The following is a 19842-nucleotide window of genomic DNA, read 5'->3' as shown; positions in this document are numbered from 1 at the left end:
CCAACTCTTGCATTTCAACGAAAGAAATTCAAAATGAACTTTGAAAAATCAAGAAAATGTAACTGTGACAAGGTAAACCACAACCAAACACTACTGAAATATTCCAACTCTTGCATTTCAACGAAAGAAATTCAAAATGAACTTTGAAAAATCAAGAAAATGTAACTGTGACAAGGTAAACCACAACCAAACACTACTGAAATATTCCAACTCTTGCATTTCAACGAAAGAAATTCAAAATGAACTTTGAAAAATCAAGAAAATGTAACTGTGACAAGGTAAACCACAACCAAACACTACTGAAATATTCAAACTCTTGCATTTCAACTAAAGAAAATGAAAATGAACTTTGAAAAATCAATAAAATGTAACTGTGACAAGGTAAACCACAAACAAACAATACTGAAATATTCCAACTGTTACATTTCAACGACAGAAATTCAAAATGAACTATGAAGAATCAAGAAAATGTAAGTGTGACATCGTAAACCACAACCAAACACAACTGAAATATTCCAACTCTTGCATTTAAACGAAAGAAATTCAAAATGAAGTTTGAACAATCAAGAAAATGTAACTATGACAAGGTAAAACACCATCAAACACTACTGAAATATTTCAACTCTTGCATTTCAATGAAAGAAATTCAAAATGAACTTTGAAGAATCATGAGGATATAGGTATGACGAGGTAAACCATAACCTAACACCACCGAAATATTTCAACTCTTGCATTTCAACGAAAGAAATTCAAAATGAACTTTGAAAAATCAAGAAAATGTAACTGTGACAAGGTAAACCACAACCAAACACTACTGAAATATTCCAACTCTTGCATTTCAACGAAAGAAATTCAAAATGAACTTTGAAAAATCAAGAAAATGTAACTGTGACAAGGTAAACCACAACCAAACACTACTGAAATATTCCAACTCTTGCATTTCAACGAAAGAAATTCAAAATGAACTTTGAAAAATCAAGAAAATGTAACTGTGACAAGGTAAACCACAACCAAACACTACTGAAATATTCCAACTCTTGCATTTCAACGAAAGAAATTCAAAATGAACTTTGAAAAATCAAGAAAATGTAACTGTGACAAGGTAAACCACAACCAAACACTACTGAAATATTCCAACTCTTGCATTTCAACGAAAGAAATTCAAAATGAACTTTGAAAAATCAAGAAAATGTAACTGTGACAAGGTAAACCACAACCAAACACTACTGAAATATTCCAACTCTTGCATTTCAACGAAAGAAATTCAAAATGAACTTTGAAAAATCAAGAAAATGTAACTGTGACAAGGTAAACCACAACCAAACACTACTGAAATATTCCAACTCTTGCATTTCAACGAAAGAAATTCAAAATGAACTTTGAAAAATCAAGAAAATGTAACTGTGACAAGGTAAACCACAACCAAACACTACTGAAATATTCCAACTCTTGCATTTCAACGAAAGAAATTCAAAATGAACTTTGAAAAATCAAGAAAATGTAACTGTGACAAGGTAAACCACAACCAAACACTACTGAAATAGTCCAACTCTTGCATTTCAACGAAAGAAATTCAAAATGAACATTGAAGAATCATGAGATTGTAAGTCTGTCTGTAGAATCCCTGCCCAAATGTTTCTGAAGTCTTCCAACTATAACTTTTCAAGGTATGTTATACAAAATATACTAAGACACTGCGAGCAGATAAAACAGGGCCTAGCTCCACCACAACCAAACAAAACAGCCATCGAACACAAATTGAACTGACATAAAAGACATTCAACTTGAACTGTGAATAATCAAGAGAGTGTAAGTGTGACAAGGTAAACCACAACCAAACACTACTGAAATATTCCAACTCTTGCATTTCAACGAAAGAAATTCAAAATGAACTTTGAAAAATCAAGAAAATGTAACTGTGACAAGGTAAACCACAACCAAACACTACTGAAATATTCCAACTCTTGCATTTCAACGAAAGAAATTCAAAATTAACTTTTAAAAATCAATATTATTTTTCTGTTACTATTAGAACCACAGCCAAACACAGGTGAAATATTCCAACTCTTGCATTTCAATGACGTGATTTTAGAATGGTCTATGAAAAATCAACAGAATGAAACTCTGTTAATGTGCACAATAAGCAAAAGAAACTGAAATAAACCGACTCTTTCATTTAAAAGAAAGAAATTCAAAATGAACTTTGAAGAATCAATAAAATGTATCTGTGACAAGGTAAACCACAATCAAACACATTTGAACTTGAAACTATATTTCTTTAAAACGTATGTTTGTCGAAATGAAAATAGTTATTTCAATAAATTGTTACTGTGACTCTGTATAACACAACCTAACACATCTGAATTTCTCATTCCACTACTTTGTACTAAAAGACCTTCTAAATGTTGTTTAAACTTTTTTGAGAAATTAACTGTGAGTAGGTAATCCACAACCAAACACTACTGAAATATTCCAACTCTTGCATTTCAACGAAAGAAATTCAAAATGAAATTTTAAAAATCAAGAAACTTTAAGTGAGACAAGGTAAACCACAACACAAACACTACTGAAATATTCCAACTCTTGCATTTCAACGAAAGAAATTCAAAATGAACTTTGAAAAATCAAGAAAATGTAACTGTGACAAGGTAAACCACAATCAAACACTACTGAAATATTCCAACTCTTGCATTTCAACGAAAGAAATTCAAAATGAACTTTGAAAAATCAAGAAAATGTAACTGTGACAAGGTAAACCACAACCATACACTGGTGAAATAGTCCAGCTGTTACTCTTCAACGAAAGCAAATCGAAATGAACTTGGAACAATCAGGATTATGTAACTTTGACTATGTATACCATAAGCAAACACCGCTAAATGATTCCAGATATTACTTTTCAACGATCGCAATAAGGATTCTACTTTGACCAATAATGAAAATGTCAAAGATTAAAGTTAAACCACAACCAAACACTAAATACAGCGACCTCTACTTTTAATAACTTGACTGAAATATAAAATGTAATTAGAATGATCAAGAAATGTAGCAGTTAAAATTTAAAACACGTCAAAACGAAACTGACATATACATAAAAATGCAGCAAAACTTAATAAATAATACAATAGCATTGAAATATCAATGAAATTTCCCTGAGACACTTTACGACCCAACACATCACTCCTTACCTATACACACTCTTTCATTTCAATGAAAGAAATTAAAAATAAACTATGAAATATCAAGAAAATGTAACTGTGACCTGGTAAACCATAACCAAACACTACTGAAATATTCCAACTCTTGTATTTCAACGAAAGAAATTCAAAAATAAGATTTAACAATCAAGAAAATGTAACTTTGATAAGGTAAACCATAATCAAACACTGCTGAAATATTCCAACTTTTGAATTTCAACGAAAGAAATCCAAAATGAACTTTGACAAATAAAGAGAATGTAGCTTTGACATGGTAAACCACAACAAAACACTACTGAAATATTCCAACTCTCGCATTTCAATGAAATAAATTCAAAATAAAATTTGAAAAATTAAGAGAATATAACTGTGACAAGGTAAAGCACGACAAAAGACTTCTGAAATAGTTCAACTCATGCATTTCAACGAGATAAATCCAAAATGAACTTTGAAAAATCAAGAGAATGTAACTTTGACAAGGTAAACCACGATAAGACAGTACTGAAATATTCCAGCTCTTGCATTTCAATGAAATAAATACAAAATGAACTTTGAAAAATCAAGCGAATGTAAGTGTGACAAGGTAAACCATAACAAAACACTATTGAAATATTCCAAATCTTGTATTTCAATGAAATAAATCAAAAATGAACTTTGAAAAATCAAGAAAATGTAAGTGTGACAAGGTAAACCATAACAAAACACTACTGAAATATTCCAACTCTTACATTTCAATGAAAGAAATTCAAAATGAACTTTGAAAAATCTATAGAATGTAACTTTGACAAGGTAAACCACGACAAAACACTACTAAAATATCCCAACTCTTGCATTTCAATGAAAGAAATCCAAAATGAACTTTGGAATATCAAGAAAATGTAACTGTGACGAGGTAAATCATAACCAAACACTACTGAAATATTCCAACTCTTGAATTTAAACGAATGAACTTCAAAAGAAACTTTGACACATGAGTATAATGTAGCTGTGACGTGGTAAACCACTACAAAACACTAATGAAATATTCCAACTCTTTCAATTCATCGACAGAAATTCAAAATGAACTTTGAAACATGGGGGGGAGGGGCCAGGGGGAGGGGGTCGTTCTGTGTTTCAATGCACAAAAAAATATTAAAAAATGGGGGGAGGGGAGGGGAGGGGAGGGGGAGGGGAGGAGGGGAGGGGAGGAGGGGAGGGGGAGGAGTGGAGGGGAGGGGGAGATGGGGGGAGGAGATGGAGGGAGAGGGAGGGGGCCCTTTGGGGCCAAAGGGGTGGGGGCCCTTTGGGAGCCCGGTGGACCTTTGGGGACCGGGGACTTCCTTCGGGGTTGAGGTAGGGGGATCGGAGCCCTTTGGGGTTGGGGTAGAGGACCTCACAACACTGTTCAAATGAAACTTGTGTATTATAACGACCACACTCAAAACCTCTTCTAAAACATCTTTTAAATCATCTTTTAAAATGCCTCTAACTGTTTCGTCGAAATAATTACATAAAATGGCTAAAACAGTTTCGCCCAAATAATCCCTAAACGTAATTTCAGCGTGTTCCTTTTTTGGCATCTCTGCGCTGGCACATTTCAAATTAATAAGAAACCTGATTCCCGCGCTAAAACAATTCATCGCTAAGATGTTTCTTGGAGAAGTGTTTCCATGGCGTTTGGTTATTAATATCCTTTGGAGTTCGACCAAAAGAGTTGTTTCCGAGGCAAAGACATTAATGACTTGGATCTATTCCTGGAGAAATGTTGACAGTACCTGTCAGACATTATTAAACTTTGTATGGAAACAATTTGATTAATGACTGACAGCACAGGTGTTCCAAATTCCCAATCGATTATGCAATCAATTTCTCAGAGATCCATTTCCCCTAGGGAGGCTATGCCCATATTAGGACCATAAACCACGTGGTTCTCGTGGGAGTTTTTAAAAAAAGTGTCCGGATCGGGATTCGAAGGGGTATTGTTCTCGTGGGAGTAGCACCCCCCCCCTCTACTTTGGTCAATTATTGGCACCTTTATCACATTAGCCCCTCTAAGATTTTGGTCATTGACACCCTTGTCACAATGAGCCTCCCACAAGATTTTGCTCTAGATCCTCCCCTGAGTCCTTCTTAAAAAAATTGGAACAAAAAAAAATTTAACTTTATTGGACAAAATGGGGGGATGAGGAGGGAGCAGCGTCGCTCACATAGAAATAATTTCTGTTCGTTCTAAGGTCTGATATTGTATTTTACTTTCATCTAAAAACAAAGTGTTTTTTGATAATTAACACTGTGAATATCATACTGAGTAACCGAAACTCACAAAAAGAAGAAGAAGAAGAAGAAGAAAAAAAAAAAAAAAACACAGAGAAAAAATTGCAAGTTTACAAGAGGCCTTTCCCTACATGCCAAGTCTTGTTAACCAAAGGGCTAGAAAAGACTGCAATCAACACCTCCCAGAAAGCTCGAGAAGGTTATTTGCTTCGAGGAATAATTCAAATGTTTTGACGCATCAAGGACATCAAAATAACACCTTTTTTGCTACCTGGACCCACTTTTGTTTCAATCATACCTGACAACTAAGATTTTATCAGATTTTTCTATCGGTTATGTCAAAATTATGAAGTTTTTTGAAACATTTGGTTAATTTGAAAAGGCTTTTCCTCCCTGAACTTTTAACATTAACAAATATTTTGATTCCTAAAATAGCTACATTTATAAAAGAAAGCTGTATCTTCTTATGCTGTTCGGTACCACATGTTTTTAGCTTGTAATTGCTGATTTTCATCCATGTTTCCTTTTTCTAAATTTGGCACCCAATAATTTTTTTTTTAATTTGACCCCCCATAAAATGTTTTCTTAAATTTGGCCCTCTATAAAAACTTTTAACACTAACAATGTTGATTCCTAAAATAACCACATCTATAAAAGAAAGCTGCATCTTCTTGCGCTGTTCGTTACCATATGTGTTTAGCTTGTGATTGCTGATTTTCACTCATGTTTCTTTTTTTTTTAATTTGGCACCCCACTACCTCCAAAAAACTACATAACTGCATATGGAGGCCTTTTCCATCAAAAACAGAGCTCCCGATTTTTTATAAATATACATGTTTTTGTAAGTTTCTATTACGATAAAATAAAAGTTCAAAATAGGGATAAAATCCTTTTTAATAGACAGTGTATAGAAATTCACAAAAACACAAGATATTTCGGTCACATATACAGTGACCGTCATCAGTAGTAAAACTGGTATTTTCCGTCAGTAGTCAGCCATTAGTCATCAGTATCTGGTATTTTTGTGAATTTCTATACACTGCCTATTAAAAAGGATTTTATCCCTATTTTGAACTTTTATTTTATCGTCATGGAAAGGCAGCGCAGGTCTCCGAAATTATCTAAGTTTTTATTTAACAAATTCAAACAATCCTATTTTGCTCTCACTGTTCTTGGTACCTTAAACCTTTGCCCTACCTAATGACTCAGGAATCCTTTTACTTTAATGATGGTAGCCTCGGAGTGTGAAAAATCCAAAAAAGAGGCTATAATTTTGGCCTCTTATTTGAGGCATTATAGCGAGAAATAAGGAGTATCAAATTGAAATTCTATATTTTTGATAAGGAGTCTCATTCTGGGTTCTCTTATGTTCGCAACTTAACTGGCCGACATTTTCAGCTCCGAATTCAACCTTCTTTACATAGGTTCAGAGGCAACGCTATAGCGTTGCCTACAGTAAAGGCCATACGGCTCCAATGTTTTATTATTACTATTTATTTATTTAGTATTTTTTTCCCAGAGGTACTTCATATGGAAGGGGTCGTCTTAGAAACTTCAAAGAGGGCTCATTTGATTGGAAATCAAGAGTTCTAGTGCCCTTTTAATAGTCGAAAGTGATTGGAGGGCACCTAGCCCCCCTCCCACGCCAATCATTCCCTCAAACACATCCAATAACAATTTTGAGATAGCCATTTTGTTCAGCGTAGTTGATTTTCTGATAGAAAATATGTTTTTGAGGAGGACACTCCCCCACAACCGTCAGGGCAAGGGTTTTAAGTTATGCCCGGGGGGCATATAAGATTTTTATAGAAGGCTTTGTTGTAGAAAATTAAAAAAGGGCTCATTCAATTGGAAATTCAAGGGGCTAGTGCCCGTTTTAATACTCGAAAGTGATTGGAGGGCAACTAATCCCCCTCTCACGCCCACCTTTTCCCCAAACCCATCCAATCAAAATTTTGAGATAGCCATTTTGTTCAGCGTAGTTGATTTCCATATAGAAATTATGTTTTTGAACAGGACACTCCCCCACAGCCCTCAGGGCAAGGGTTGTAAGTTATGCCCTGGGGGTTTACAAGATTTTATAGAAAGCTTAATTGCAGAAGCTTCAAAAAGGCACTTCATATGCAAGGGGTCGTCGTAAAAACTGCAAAGGGGGAACTAACACCCCTTCGACGCCCAGCATTTCCCCAAACACATCCAATCAAAGTTTTAAGATAGCCATTTTGTTCAACGTAGTTGAAGGCTCTGGAAATTATACCTTTGAGCATGAAATTCCCTTCCAAGGTCTTCAGGACAAGGGTTATTAGTTATGTCCGGGGAGCATATATGGTTCTTATGGAAGGAATGCTCGTATAAGCTTCAGAGAGGGCTCATTTGATTGGAAATTGAAAGTTCTAGTTCAATTTTTAAGCGTCAAAAGATATTGGAGGGTAACCAGCCCCCCATACGCTTTTTCCCAAATGCATCCGATAAAAATTTTGAGATAGCCATTTTGTTAAAAATAGTTCAAAGATCATATAACAAAAACTTTGGTGTCGACACAAACCCCCAGGGCTCGGGGCAGGCGTAGTAAGTTATGCCCTGGGGCATATATGGTTCTTATGGAAGGGTTTCTCGTATAAACTTCAAAGAGAGCTCATTAGATTGGAAATTGAAAGTTCTAGTTCACTTTTTAAGAGTCAAAAGAGATTGGGGTGCACCTAGCCCCTCCTGGATCTTTTTTCTCAAACCAATCTGATAGGAACTCTGAGATAGCCATTTTTTAAAAATAGTCAAAGACCATATAACAAAACTTCCGGGGTTGACACAACCCCCCAGGACCCCAAGGCAGGCGTTGTAAGTTATGCCCTGGGAGGATATAGGGTTCTTATGAGAGGGTTGCACGTAAAAACTTCAGAGAGGGCTAATTTTATTGGAGATTGAAAGTTGTAGTTAACTTTTTGAGAGTCAAAAGAGATTGGAGGGCAACTAGTCCTCCCCCCACGCCCCTTTTTTCTGAATGTATCCGATAAAAATTTTGAGATATCAATTAAGTTAAAAATTGTTCAAAAGTCAGATAACAAAAACTTAGGTGTCGACACAACGCCCCAGGGCCCGGGGACAGGCGTTGTAAGTTGTGTCCTGGGGCATATATGGTTCTTATGAAAGGGGTACTTGTATAAACTTCAGAGAGAGCTCATTTGACTGGAAATTGAAAGTTCGAGTTCAATTTCTAATATTCAAAAGAGATCCAAGGGCAACTAGCCCCCCCCTCCTACGCCTTCATTCTCCGAACCCATCTGACGAAAATTTTGAGATAGACATTTTGTTAAAAATAAAATAGTTCAATGGTCGGATAAGAAAAACTCCGGTGTCAATACAACCCCCCAAGGGCCCGGGAGAAGGCGTTGTAAGTTATGCCCTAAGGACATGTATGGTTCTTATGAAAGGGATGCTCGTATAAACTTCCTAGAGATCTCATTTGATAGGAAATTGACAGTTCTAGTTCACTTTTTAAGAGTCAAGAGATTTAAGGGCAACTAGCCCCCCCCCAATGCCCTTTTTTATGCAAACCCATCCGATACAAATTTTTAGATAGCCAGTTTTTTAAAAAATGTTCCAAGATTGGATAACAAAAACTCCGGTGTCAAAGAACCCCCCAGGGCCCAGGGGGTAGGAGTTTTAAGTGTTGTCCTTGGGGCGTGTATGGTTCTTATGAGAGGGATGCTCGTATAAACTTCAGAGAGGGTTCATTTGATTGGAAACTGAAAGTTCTAGTTCACTTTTTAAGAGTCAAAAGATATCCAAGGGCAACCAGCCTCTCCCCCCACACTCCATTTATTTTTTTACCACGCGCACTTCATATAATTCAGATAACCAAGTCCAGATAACAAACACTCAAAACAAAAACAAAGCCCCCCAGGGCCCAAAGGTAGGCGTTGTAAATTATGCCCTGGAGGCATATATTGTTATTATGGAAGGGATACTCGTATAAACTTCATAGAGGGTTCATTTGATTGGAAAATTGAAAGTTGTCATTCACTTTTTAAGAGTAAAAGGTGATCGAAAGGTAGCTAGCCTCCCCCCAAACTCCATTTATTTTTTTCCCAGACGCACTTCATATAGAAGGACTTGTCTAATAAACTTCAAAAGGGGTAATCTTTTTTCACTTTGATATTGTTATTTTTATACCAGTTTTGATACTTTGATAAAGATTTGATTTTCTTTTTTTAAGTTTGATTTTTGAAATAAACAATCAATGCAAACAAACATACAATAGATATTAACGTAAATGAATAAATAAATCTTAAAACGAGAGAAACTTAAATTGAATATGCAAATAAAGCTTGAAACGAACAAAAATCACTACAAACAAGAGTTTGGGTACCGCCTCCTTCTCTCACTGTAAGAACCAATCTAAGCATTACTCGCTTTAAGATCTATTTATTCATTTATATTATTACTTGTTGTATGCTTTTTCCTATGATTGTTTATTTAATTTCTGTTCGTTTTGGGTTTCATTTATTATTTAATAGTAATTTCTGGTCGTTTTGAGTTTGAACTTTAACAGATAATTTTATCTACTGATCTTAAGTTTTAAATGGCCATTACTTTTCTTTGAAAAACATATTTTTCGGAAATTTTTTTTAAATTAATTTTGTTCGTTTTTGATTGCAAAAAGTTTCAAATTTTTAAAAATTCTTTAGTTCAAAATCAAAGTTAAAAAAAAAAATCAAATCCTCATCAAAGTATCAAAACTGGTATAAAAGTAACAATATCAAAGTGAAAAAAGTTTGCCCCTTTTGAAGTTTATAGCTAAAAATAAGGAGTATCAAATTGAAATTCTATATTTTTGATAAGGAGTCATTCTGGGTTCTCTTATGTTCGTAATTAATTAAAAAAAAAAAATTTGCGAAAAATAAGTTTTTCAAAGAAAAGTAAAGGCATTTTAAGCTTAAGCTCAGCAGATACAAATACCTGTTAAAATTCAACTCAAAACGACCAGAAATTACTATTAAAGAATAAATGAAACCCAAAACGAACAGAAATTAATAAACTATCATAGCAAAAATATACTACAAGTAATAATATAAATGAATAAATGATATTAAAGCAAGTACTGCTTAGATTGAATATGAGTATTAAGCTTAAAACGAAAAAAAGTATTTTCCTAATGAAGCATAAATTAAACTAAAAACGAACAGAAGTTAAATAAACAATCAATACAAACAAACATAAAATAGATATTAACGTAAGTTAATAAATAAATCTTAAAGAAAGTGAAACTTAAATTGAGTATGCAAATCGAGATACAAACGAACAAAAATGACTATAAACAAGAGTTTGGGTATCACCTCCTTCTCTCACTGTAAAAGTCAAAAACTTATTGCGTTATTGGCGCTTTGCTGAAAACTAATTTTATGGCAATATTTTCTTTTGTACTTAATATTGAAAATAAACATTAAAATTATAGTAACATTTTGAACTGATGAGCTTTCAGCAATTAACATCATTATACATAGAATATTCAATTTAATTTATTAGCTCTTTTTAAAGTTGTTAAAGACGAATATTATTTCCCTACAAACAAGGGTTTGGATACTGCCTCTTATCCTAACTGTAAATAAAAACCAAAAGCCTACTGCGTCACTGGCGCTTAACTGAAAACGGATTATATTATAAATATTTTCTTTTCCAGTTCTTACAGTATTGAAATAAAAATACAATTACAGTGAAAAAATTCTTGAATTGATGGATCTTTCAACAATTAATATCATTATGCATTAAATATTCAATTTGATGTTGTTTGTACTTTCTGAGACTGTTCAAGACGCATATAGTTTTCAGTAAAGCGCCAATGACGCAGTAGGCTTTAGACTTTTACAGTGAGAGAAGGAGGTCATACCCAAACTCATGTTTGTGGTGATTTTTGTTCGTTTCAAGCTTAATTTGCATATTCAATTTTAAGTTTCAGTCGTTTTAAGATTTATTTATTAATTTACATTAATATCTATTGTATGTTTGTTTGCTTTAATTGTTTATTTAATTTCTGTTCGTTTAAGTTTCATTTATGCTTCAATAGGAAAATATTTTTTTTCGTTTTAAGCTTTATATTCATATTCAATCTAAGGATTACTTGCTTTAAGATTTATTTATTCATTTATAGTATTACTTGTCTTATATTTTTGCTATGATTGTTCATTAAATTTCTGTTCGTTTTGGGTTTCATTTATTCTTTAAAAGTAATTTCTGGTCGTTTTCAGCTTTAATTTTAAAATGTATTTTTATATGCTGAGCTTAAGTTTAAGATGCCTTTAATTTTATTTTAAAAACTTATTTTTAGGAGAGTTTTTTTTAATTAATTTTTGTTCGTTTTTGATTGTAAAAAATTTCAAGTTTTTAAAAATTCCTTATTTCAAAATCAAACTTAAAAAAAAAACAAATTAAATATTTATCAAAGTAACAAAACTGATATCAAAGTAACAATAACAAAGTGAAAAAATGGGTTTGTGTCAACCTCGGAGTTTTATTATCTGATGTTTTAACTATCTTTAAAAAAATTGCTATCTCAAAATTTTTATCAGATGGGTTTGGGGAAAAAGGGCGTGGGGGGACTAGATTAAGCTTCTGTCTCTTTTGAATCTTTAAAATGAACTAGATCTTTCTATTTTCAATCAAATTAGCCCTCTCTGAAGTTTATACGAGGATCATTTCTAAAAGAACCATATATACCCCCAGAGTATAACTTACAACACCTATCCCTGGGCCCTGGAAGTTGTGTCGACCCTGGAGTTTTAATGTCTGATGGTTGAACTATTTTTAACAAAATGGTCACCTGAAATTTTTATCAGATGGGTTTATCCATCCTATACACCCAAAGGCGTGGAGGGCGGGAAGGGCTAGTTGCCCTCTGATCTTTTTTAACTCTGAAAAAATGAACTACAACTTTTAATTTCCATTCAAATGAACCCTGTCTGATGTTTATACGAGCATACCTTCCATAAGACCCATATATACCCCCAGAGCAATACTTACAACGCCTGCCCCGGCCCTGGGGGGGGGGTGTCGACACAGAAGTTTTTCTTATCTGATATTTGAACTATTTTTAACGAAATGACCATACGTAAAGGAGTTTTTGTTATATAATCTTTGAACTATTTTAAAAAAAATTGCTACCTCAAATTTTTTATCAGATTTTATTTGGGGAAAAAGGGCTTGGGGGGGGGGCAGTTGCCCTCTGATCACTTTTGACTCCTAAAAAGGGCACTAAAACTCTCGATTTCCAATCGAATGAGCCCCCCTTTGAAGTTTATATGACGACCCCTTCTATATGAAGTGCCTATGGGAAAAATATAAATGGAGTGTGGGGCGAGGCTAGCTGTCCTCCAATCTTTTTTGACTCTTAAAAAGTGAATTACAAATATCAATTTCTAATCAAATGAACCCTCTAGGAATTATATACGAGAATCCCTTCCATAACAACCATATATGCCCCCAGGGCAAAACTTAAAACGCCCACCCCCGGGCCCTGGGGGGCTGTTTTGACACCGGGGTTGTTTGTTATCAGAACAAAATGTCTATATCAAAATTTTTATCTGATGAATTTAGAGCGTGGTGGAGGGGGGGGGGGCTAGTTACCCTCTGGTCTCTTTTGACTATTAAAAAGTGAACAAGAACTTTCAGTTTCAAATCAAATGATCCCTCTCCGAAGTTTATACGAGCATCCCTTCCATAAGAACTATATATGCCCCTAGTGCATTATTCATAACGCTTGCCTCCGGGCCTTGGCGGGTTCCGTCGAAACAGGATTTTTTTTATCTGACCTTTGAACTATTTTTAATGAAATGGCTATTATAAAAAATTTATCGGATTGGCTTGGGGAAAAAAGGGTGTGTGTGTGGGGGCGGGGGCTATTTGCCCTCGGATATCTTTTGACTCTTAAAAATTGAACTAGAACTTTCAATTTCCAATCAAATGAGCCCCCTCTGAAGTTTATACAAGAGTCCCTTTCATAAGAACCATATACACCCGAAGGACAACACTTACAACGCCTATCCCCCGGGCTCTGGGGGCGTTTTTGTTATCTAATTTTTGAACAATTTCCAAAACACTGACTATCTCAGAATATGTAGCGGACGGGTTTGGGGAAAAAAGAGCTTGGGGGGCTAGTTTAACTCTCTTGACTCTTAAAAAGTGAACTAGAACTTTCAGTTTCCAATCAAATGAACCCTCTATGAAGTTTATACAAGCATCCCTTTCATAAGAACCATGCATGCCTTTAGGGCATAACTTAGAACGCCTTCCCCTGGGCCCTGGGGGGTTGTATTGAGACCGGAGTTTTTCTTATCCGACTTTTGAACTATTTTTTTTAACAAGATGTCTATCTCAAAATTTTCATCAGATGGGCTTTGAAAAAGAAGGCGTGGGGGGGGGGGGGCTAGCTTCTCGCGGATATCTTTTGAATATTAAAAAGTGAGCTCAAACTTTCAATATCCAATCAAATGAGCCCTCTCTGAAGTTCATACAAAAATCCTTTTCATACGAACAATATATGCCCCAGGGCATAACTTACAACGCCTGGCCCCGGGCCATGGGGGGGGGGGGGTTGTGACGACACCTGAGTTTTGTTATCTGACTTTTGAGAAATTTTTAGCTTAAGGGCTATCTCAAAATTTTTATTGGATGTGTTTGGGAAAATGGGGGCGTGGGGGGGGGGCTAGTTGCCCTCCAATCCATATCTCTAAACATAGTTTAAAAAAATAACTATATCAAAGTTTTTAGGGGATGGGTTTGAGGAAAAAAGGGCGTTGAGGGGGGGGGGCTAGGTATCCTCCAATCTCTTTTGACTCTTAAAAATTGAACTAGAACTTTCAATTTCAAATCAAATGATCCCATTTTGAAGTTAATACGAGTATCCCTTCCATGAGACCCATATATGCCCCCAGGGCATAACTTACAACGCCTGTCCCCGGGCCCTGGTGCGTTATGTCGACTCCGGACTTTTTTATATGATCTTTGAACTATTTTTAACAAAATAGCTATCTTAAAATTTTTATTGTATGCATTTGGGGGGTGGGATCTGGTCACCCTCCAATATCTTTTGACTCTTAAAAAGTGAACTAGAACTTTCAATTTTCAATCAAATGAGCCCTCTCTGAAGTCTATACGAGCATTCCTTCCATAAGAACCATATATACCCCAGGGCATAACTTATAACCCTTGTCCCTGAAGACTGTGAGGGGAATGTTCTGCTCAAACATATAATTTCCAGAAATTTCAACTACGTTGAACAAAATGGCTACATAAAAATTTTGATTAGATGTGTTTGATAAAATGGTGGGCGTGGAAGGGGTGTCAGTTGCCCTAGAAACAATTATGACTATTCAAAAGGGAACTAGTCATTTAAATTTCCTATTGAATGAGCCTTTTCAGAATTTTCAAAGACAACGTTGTCAATACAAGCCTTATATGCCCCCAGGGCATAACTTACAACCCTTGCCCTGAGGGATGTGGGTAAGTTGTCATCCTCAAAGACCTAATTTTCAGAACTTAAAACTACGTTTAATAAAATGGCTGTCTCAAAATTTTGATTGGCTGTGTTTGGGGAAAAAGTGGGCGTGAAAGGGAGGTTAGTTGCCGTCAAATCAATTTCGACTATTAAAAAGGGCACTAGCCCTTTTAATTTTCAATCAAATGACTCTTTTTTGAAGTTTCTACGACAACGCTTTCTATAAAAACCTTATATACCCCCAGGGTATAACGTAAAACCCTTGCCTTGAAGGTTGTGTGGGAGTGTCCTCCTCAAAAACAAATTTTATATCTGTAATTGAACTACGCTGAACAAAATGGCTATCTCAAAATTTTGATTGGATGTGTTTGGGGGAATTATGGGCGTGGGTGGGGGGAGGCTAGTTGCCCTCCAATCACTTTTGACTATTAAAAAGGGCACTATCCCTTTGAATTTCCCATCGAATGAGCATCTTTTGAAGTTTCTACGATAATGCCTTCTATAAAAACATTATATACCTCCAGAACAAAACTAACAACCATTACCCTTAGGGTTTTGGGAGAGTGTCCTCAACAACAACATATTTTCTATCTGGAAATCAACTACGCTGAATAAAATGGCTATCTCAAAATTTTGATTGGATGTGTTTGGGGAAATGATGGGAGTGGGGGTGTAGTTGCCCTCCAATCACTTTCGACTATTAAAAAGGGCACTAGCCCTTTGAATTTCCAATCGAATGAGTCTGTTTTGGGGTTTCTAAGACAACTCCTTCTATAAAAATCTTATATGCCCCCAGGGTATAAATTCAAACCCTTGCCCTGGGGGTTGTGAGGGAGTGTCCTCCACAAAAACATATTTTCTATCTGGAAATCGACTATGCTGAACAAAATGGCTATCTTAAAATATAGATTAGATGTGTTTGGGGGAATGATGGGCTTGGGGGGGGGCTATTTACCCCCCAATCACTTTCGACTATTAAAAAGGGCACTAGAACTCTCGATTTCCGATCGAATGAGCCCACTTTTGAAGTTTTTACGACGACCTCTTCCATATGAAGTGCCTCTGGGAAAAAAATAATAATAAAATAAGAAAACATTTGAGCCGTATGGCCTTTACTATAGGCAACGTTATAGCGTTGCCTCTGATTTAACTGGCCGACATTTTCAGCTCCGAATTCAACCTGCTTTACATAGGTTTATAAAAAGGGTTTTGAGTCACAATGCAACTGGGATTTAATTGTGCCCTTGCTTGGGTTCTTGATTATGTATTGAATTTTGACTTGGATACCCCATTAGCTCCCCATCACAACTAGCTTACGAGGTGGAACAGACACCATTTTTATTACTAATACAAAAATTACAATTCCTTAACTTACAAAATATCTGAATTCCACATAAAAGGCTAACATCCTTGTAAAACAAACTTATTCTCAAGTCACATTGGCCACCAATGTTATCATTTATAAAACGATCTGACATTATTCCAAGAGTTTTTTTTTTAAGTTTCGTAATATATTTCCTGTCTACCGTTTTTTTCCCGTTCTAAACAATAACGGCAACAATTATACTTGATAAAGTAAAGCCTCATTTACACGTGTGCTTAGCTACGCATCAGTGTCAAGTCATCATCACCTTAGACCAATTGTAGCTGCACTTGAAAGAGGAAACAAATTGTGATTGGTAGATGATGCTTATGCTTACACTGTTACACATTGATGTCTATCTAAGCATAAATGTGAACTGGACTTAAGTAGTTTATTTTAAGCCCTGTTTTCATTTAACGTCTTATAGAGGTAACAGAAAGTTAATCAACCAATGAAAATGAGACAAATGGCTTTTTTCAATCCAGCATAGGAAGATGGAGTTCAATTGGCTGATTCATTTAACTTCGTGTCCATAAAATGACAAATGAAAATGGAGCTTTAGAAATTAGTAATTCATTTAATGCTGATTCATTTAACCTCGTGCCCATAAATTGACAAATGAAAATGGAGCTTTAGAAATTAGTAAAAAATTCTTTCCCTTGACACTATCGCTCCATCAAAGTATTTAGTTCTGAAAGTTTTTTTGATAAATGTTTATTTTCAATCCATTCTTTATTCTGTGAATGGCTAACATTCAGTAATATCAGTTTATGTTCGTTTAATTTTTGACGTCACTCTACATTCATTTGAAAAAGTTATTTTCCCTTCAGCTTCTTTTAGAAAACTAATTGTTTCTTACGTCTACAACAACAACAACAACAACAACAACAGCAACAACAAAAAAATCGCCTTACAGCATTGCCCCCCCCACCGATCGAGAGCTGAATTTTAGGCACGGAACAACATTAGCTTACCCCCAAATAATGTTTGGGCAAGTCAGGTGACTAGTTGGCATTCCAAGAATTTCCTTAAATTTTTAAATAAAAAAAAAACCTTAATTGAGGTTAAGAAATATTCACAATGAGATTTTATTAATACCGACATTTAGATAGCACTTATTTGAACCAATCATTTCTTCCATAGAATTCTCTGGATTTGTTGGAAAATATTTTGAAAAATTTTGATTGGCTTAAACTAGCAATAGCTAAATCTAATTACTAGTACAAATATCATTGTGAATGAGCCTTTAATCAATTGGAGAAGCTAAGCATGGGTACTCAGAGTTGATATCAGGGTTGCAAGATCAGGGTTGATATCAGGGTTGATATCAAAAGTGGAGCATACCAAACATAGGGAACGTCAGAATTCGAGTCTTACTTAATATTTTGCAAACCTTACATATTAGATATTCAAAGTAGAATTTTGCAAAATTAGTTTCTTGAGGAAATTGAAGGGAAAAATACGTTTTCAAATGAAAGCAAAGAGCAATGCTAAAAGTTAAAACGAAAATAAACTGATGCTACTATATTAGCCAATCCTAGAATAAAGATAGGGTTGAAAGTAAACATTTATTAAAAGTCTTTCAAAATTCAATACTTTAATGGATTTTAACGATTTTAATGTTTTAAATTGTTCTAAAATGTAGGAAAACTCTAAAAGAACCCTCAGTAAGCTTTAAAGTCACCAAACAAGTCACGTACACTTGAATAACGAGTACAAGATTACAAGCTGAGGGCACCTACCAATTTATTTCAGTATACGGTGAAACATGCTGTGGATCAGCTGTTTTTTATTTCAGTACTACCCAAAAAACCTATTGGACGACAGATTAAAAAAAGATATCGCGTGTATCATTTGTGTACCATTAGTTTACTGATATACACAAATTAACGAGTTATTACCGGTACTTCTATAGTAACAGTGGGCGCCATATAGCCAAAAATGTAGCAAGAGGCAAAATTAATTTTTCAGAGTCTAGAGGGGCGAGCAGTTTTGTATCAATGACTGAATTAAATTAAAGTCAATATTCCGTCTTTCGAGTAACCCAAATTATCTTTTCCACTGTATTTCCGTAGACATATTGTTATAGACACAGAAATATGTACACCATGTCTTGCTTTTTCTGATCAAATATCTCCTTACTTACTAGCAATATAACACGATATTCTTTGATAGTGTCGAATCTCCATTCGATCATAATATAATGAAAAAGTTATCTGAACACTATTCCGAAGCTAAGAAACATGTACTTGAAATAAGGAACATAAGCTTTTAAAAAGTGGGCCCTCTGTATTTTATTTCAGTAGGCTACTAGGCAAAGAGCCTATCAGACGACAAGTATAAAAAGGGGGAAAACATAATATATACTCCTTTTGTGAGGATTTAGAAAAATCACCCCCCCCCCTTCCAAACAAAAAATTTGAAGTCAAAGTGCCCCCCTCAACAAGCAGTCACTAAAAGTTTCAACTGAATACCCTACCATGACGAAAAACAGAATGAACTTACCAAAACTATAACTTTGGAAATACTCATTAATACCCCCTCCTTTTCATTGAATCCTTTACATCAGCACACATTAAATAGTGCAATATCGATTTTTTCTCAAGAGATGCAGTTTTCATCCAGAGAAAGACTAGGGACATTGTTGTTGTTGTTTGGGGTTTGACGCGTTCGACCAATAGGTCATATGCGTTCGTATCACTCGCTTGGGACATTAACAGTTTGAAAACTTTCTCAAGAAAAAAAAGATTAATACCAGGTTTTGAAACAATGACCGAAGATTTGTAGTCTGTCGCTTACCCTTCGAGCTTACCTTGTTTGGCATTTGGTCTCTCACATTTGCTATAATACTACATACAAAAAAACCTTGTTTTTTTTTTTTTTTTTTTTTACCGACATAAGCAATTGTGTGTAGTAGATATGCCCCAAGTTCAGTATAGCTTATTGTGGTTGTTTTTAGCACGGAGAGCCAATTACAAATGTTCTCTTTCATAGAATTAATTAAAAAAAAACTTTCCGAAAAATAAGTTTTTCAAAGAAAAGTAAAGGCCATTTTAAACTTAATCTCAGGAGATGCAAATACCTGTTAAAATTCAAACTCAAAACCACCAGAAATTACTATTAAAGAATAAAAGAAACCCAAAACGAACAGAAATTAAATAAACAATCATAGTAAAAAATATACAACAAGTAATAATATAAATGAATAAATAGATCTTAAAGCGAGTAATGCTTAGATTGAATATGAAAATCAAGATTAAAACCAAAACAAATGTTTTGCTATTAAAGTATAAATGAAACTTAAAACGAACAGAAATTAAATAAACAATCAATGCGAACAAAAAAACTATATATATTAATGTAAATGAATAAATAAATCTTGAAACGAGTGAAACTTAAATTGAATATGCAAATCAAGTTTGAATAAAATAAAAATAACAACAAACAAGAGTTTCGGTATCGTCTCACTTCAGTAGCCTAAAACATACTGCGTCATTGGCGCTTTGCTGAAAACGAACTATATTATAAATCTTTTTTTTTGT

At 34.7% G+C, this 19842-nt stretch overlaps 1 protein-coding gene across 1 annotated transcript in view; it reads right to left on the bottom strand.

Moving 5' to 3' along the window:
* Positions 1-16354, bottom strand: part of LOC148950076 (uncharacterized) — a 147149-nt gene extending 130795 nt beyond the window's left edge. The window contains exon 1 of the mRNA XM_089091440.1: positions 16313-16354. The gene's annotated coding sequence lies outside the window, so the exon portion shown is untranslated. The remainder of the gene's footprint in view (positions 1-16312) is intronic.
* Positions 16355-19842: the final 3488 nt, after the last annotated feature.

Source organism: Artemia sp. Qi Xiang Cuo, chromosome 7, assembly GCF_049724085.1.
Source record: "Artemia sp. Qi Xiang Cuo chromosome 7, ASM4972408v1, whole genome shotgun sequence".
NCBI lineage: Eukaryota > Metazoa > Arthropoda > Branchiopoda > Anostraca > Artemiidae > Artemia > Artemia sp. Qi Xiang Cuo.
This window is presented reverse-complemented; position numbering and strand designations above follow the sequence as displayed.